This window comes from Myodes glareolus, chromosome 11, assembly GCF_982192425.1.
Source record: "Myodes glareolus chromosome 11, mMyoGla1.1, whole genome shotgun sequence".
Lineage (NCBI taxonomy): Eukaryota > Metazoa > Chordata > Mammalia > Rodentia > Cricetidae > Myodes > Myodes glareolus.
In genome coordinates this window covers 56951826-56956098 of record NC_142036.1, presented here as the reverse complement: position 1 = coordinate 56956098, position 4273 = coordinate 56951826, and the positions used below count along the sequence as shown (strand labels likewise).

The window sequence follows — 4273 nt, the reverse complement described above, 5'->3', positions numbered from 1 at the left end:
CATTGATTTTAGGGTATAACTTTCATCCCCATAGGTTTGTGACCATCTCATAAACCAAACGCATTCAGTCCAACTTCAAAAGTCCCCTCTTCAAAATGTAAGTGCAGTCTCCTCCGAGCCACAGGCCGTCTCTTAACTATGACACCACCAAGTCCCTATGGTGTCACAAAGTCCCTATGACATCACAAAGCAAGTTACATATTTCCAACCCACAGTGGCACAGAGTAAACGCTTCCATTCCAAAGGGAAGGACGGGAGCATAGTGAGACTAAAATGCTTGTCATGCCCACATGAAGGCCTGAGTTCAGTCCCCAGCACTCACAAATCAGGTCAGACATGGTGGGAATCCTAGCTCTGGGGAGACAGAAGCAGGATTGCTGGCGAGGGTTGCTCCGCGAGGCTAGCCAAGTTGGTGAGCTCCAGGTTCAGTGAGAGACCCTGTCTTCACATAATAAAGTGGGGAGTGGCTGAGGAAGACACCCGACCTCCACCTTCGACCTCCACGTGCGTGCACACACAGGCACACCCTCATGTACACACTCAGGAACGTGTATGCACACAGAGATCACACGTACCAAAAAACTAAAATGTTACTTCTCTATTGATAGCGTTTAGTTTTTCACAACTTTAGCTTTTCCCAATAGTGCTGATTTAACATCCCTGCTCACGTGTCCCCATGTACCTTTACAAACATTTCTGTAGGATAAGATTTCCATCTCATCTGAGAAGAAGCATAGATTGCTCGTTGTGGTTTTTACTCTCTGTTAAGAAGTTCCTGCCTACTTCCAGTCTAACCCACTCTTAGTAACTCTAGTCCATTTGCCTAAATGCTTTTGTTTCCACTCTAAGGCTAAAAGATAGCATGTATGGCGCTGTCTCCAAGAGCAACAGAGAGTTGGAAGTTTAAGACCAAATATGTCTGTTTTTTCTTATTCTTTCTTTGTAGTAAGTTTTTCTAACAAGCCCCCTGACACCTCAGCCCAGTATAGTTCTCCATATTTCTTACTACCTACATTTTGTGTGGGGCAATAACAGAACAGTGTAAGACTAGATTTCCTCAAAGACAGAAGGAAAGAATTTTGGACTAAGAGCTATATGTCCAGGAAATTGGTCCTTTTCTGAGTAAAGAGAACAACTCAGTAGCCATCATCTTGACCCTTTTTTGTCATTCCTCTCTCCTTATAAGGAAGATCCAAGGCCTGGCGGGTCCACAGCCACCTTGTGATGATGGGAACAGAAGTCATGTGTTGTAGATGCTGCAGCAGGACCGTGGAAGTCTGGACCCTTGACCGTGTCCTCCAGCAGTACCTAAGCTGTGATCTGCCTGCCTCTGGAGTTCCGGATCTATATGAACAATAAATCCTAACATGTATAGACAAAACAGTATGGGTTTTGTGAGGGTGGGGATGTGATTGGGGAAGATTTTTTTTTCAAGACATGGTTTCTCTATGTAGCCCTGCCTGTCCTGGAACTCACTCTGTAGACCTGACTGGCCTCAGACTCAGAGATCCACCTGCCTCAGCCTCCCAAGTGCTGCAGTTAAAGGCATGTGCCATCACCATGCTTGGATTTCTGGTTTTATTGCATAAAACCAAACAGACTCATGACACAGTCGCTCCTAGTTGTTGAACAAACAGCACTCAGTCAAAAACAGAACTGTGCTCAGGATAGAGAATGTGCTCAGCCCGTGCCAGGCCATAGGCTCAATCCAAACCCCAGCACCTCAAATGACCTTTCGAAATAAAAAATAAAAACCAACAAATAAAAAGCCAGGCAAAACAACTTAGCTCAAGCAAATGAGTTGTCTAAAATATTCTTATCTCTGAACTTCAAAAGTATACCCTATGTCAATGACGTCACTTTTCTTTCAAAAAAAATATTTTTAAGATGTATTTACTTGTATTTTCTCTGCATGACTGTTTTGCCTGAATGTGCATGCCCACCAGGTGCATACCCTCAGAGGTCAGAAAAGGGTACCGAATTGACTGGTACTAGAGTTACAGAAGGTTATGACCACCACATGGGTGTTGGGAATCAAACCCACATTCTCTACAAGAGCAACAAGAGCTCTTAACCTCTGAGCCGTCTATCTAGCCCCAAAATATTATTTTCTTAACATGTTTTTACTTTATGCAGATGAATGCTTTGTCTACATATAAGGGCATCACAGGCACGCAGGGCCTACAGAGGCCAGAAGAAGGCATCGGGTCCCCTGGAACCATGTTACAGTGAGCCACCATGCCAGTGCTGGGAACCAAACCATGGTCCTCTGCAAGAACAGCAAGTGGTCTTGACAGTTGTGCCTCCTCTCCAGCCCCACTCCAACAAAATATTCGTATTTAAAGCTTTTATTCCTTACTTAATCTTTAATGTTTTTAATGTAATAATTTTTATCCATTGTGCAAAAATTAAAAATATCCTGCGTAGAGTTTTGGGGGGAGGGGTTTATTATATTGAGCTATGACTTTGTGTTTGATGTAAAACTGTGCATGGAACTTTCAATACGTGGGACACGCTTGTCGTTGTTCTTGTCTTCAGAGAACATAGAGTTGATTATTTCTTCCTGATATCTGCTTTAAGATGGGGCAGGGCAGCTGTCAAACAGCAACAATGGAATATTGTGAATATTTTGTCAAGTAAAAGTATGTGGGGGAAAACATCTTTTTCATTTTTGCTGACAAGTTGAAGTTGCTTTTGTTTTTAAACAAGCTTGAAAGTTCTTGATAATATGCTGTGAAAAGATTAATACACAGGGCCCATTAGAGACGGGGTGTGAACGTGTCTGGTGTGGAGGCAATTGCTGGTGACACTGGATGTTCACAGAGGGATATCTGAAGATGTGTGTTGTGTACCACACATTAGGAAAGATGTATCATCACGCTTTCACCCACTGCTGTAGCAACACACTGAGTGTCTTAAAAAGCATCTTACATTTGTTGTCTCACAGGTTTGTGTAACATGAGGGTCTGCTGATTGGGGTTTCTGTCCTGCCCAGTTCCCACAGCCAGTAAGCCCCAAAGAAAAGGTACCTTTTTCAGCAAGGCAGGTCACATCTTTCTTCTTCGGTGTCTGAACAGGACTGGGGAGGAATGGGCTTCCTCCTTCCCAGAATTCTCCTGTTTTCTTTGATCCACCTCTACTTCCTGTCTGATTGTCCCACCTATACTTCCTGCCTGGCTACTGATCAATCAGCATTTATTTAAAACATAATTGACAGAATACAGAATTGTCTCACATCAGGTTTGGAGGCAAGAAATCCAAAGTCAAGGTGTTGGTAGGGCCATGTTCTTCTGAAACTTGTGGGGTGCTCTTCTGCTGCCTTCCCCTAGCTTCTTATGGCTGTCTTCCCTTGAGTCCTGTTTTCACACAGCAGTCTCCCTGTGTCATAGACATCATTTTCCCTCTGTGTATACCTACATTCCTATTTTCATCTTTCTCCCTTAGGGCCTGACCCTCATGACCTCATTTTGACTCCATTATTTCTAGTAAGATCCCATTTCTATAAGGCAATAATCTCAGATGTCTGGCCTGATATCTGAAGGTATCAATAGGTTTCAACCCATAGCACAGGTGCCTTGGTTACTGCTATGGATTAACTTCATTGGACTAAAGCGTGCTCAGAGAGCTGGTCAAACATTAAGAATAAATGTGTCGATGCAGGTGTTCCTTGAAACAGGGCACCCCACTGAATTCAGCAACAAGGCATGATGGTACGTGTCTTTAAGCCCAGCACTCAGGAGGCAGAGGCAAGACCTCTATGAGTACAAAGCCAACTCATTTTACACAGAGAATTTCAGGCCAGGGCTGGAATGGTGAGATGTTGTCTCAAAGATGATGAAGAAGAAGAGGAGAAGGAGAAGAAGAAGAAGAACGGAAGAACAATGTTCCCCTCTCAATGGGAGGGGAAATGTCGCTCAACGGTCATTCACTTGCCTAGGGTATTATGACATCAGTTCAGTCCCCAGCACTGCAAACAACGGTGATGCCGACAATAACAATACCTGGCAGAAGCAGAAAGAGGAAGAACATTGAAGTCCTTCTTGGAGGCTGCACTCAATGATTTCAGAGTCACAGAACCATAGCTGGGAGGATGAAGGGGGACTGGCGGGGACATGACCCAGGAACTCACCCTCCCTGGTACCCAGTCCTACAGATGAGAGCATCAAGGGCCCATGACGAGACCTCCAGATCTCCAGTCGAGTGCTAGGTGGTGTCCATCGATCAGGAGTCAATGATCCTTTATTGATATCGGTGAACTTTCCAAGCGCGGGTG

The 4273-nt window shown here is 44.3% G+C and overlaps 1 long non-coding RNA gene across 2 annotated transcripts; it reads left to right on the top strand.

Moving 5' to 3' along the window:
• The first annotated feature begins 218 nt into the window (after positions 1-218).
• Positions 219-1381, top strand: LOC125387705 (uncharacterized). 2 transcript variants are annotated; one of them, XR_015739333.1, is made up of 2 exons: positions 219-329; positions 1187-1381. It is a non-coding gene; the product is annotated as an uncharacterized LOC125387705 (long non-coding RNA). The 2 variants fall into 2 exon arrangements; XR_007227971.3 differs by having other exon boundaries at positions 239-412.
• The last annotated feature ends 2892 nt before the right edge of the window (positions 1382-4273 follow it).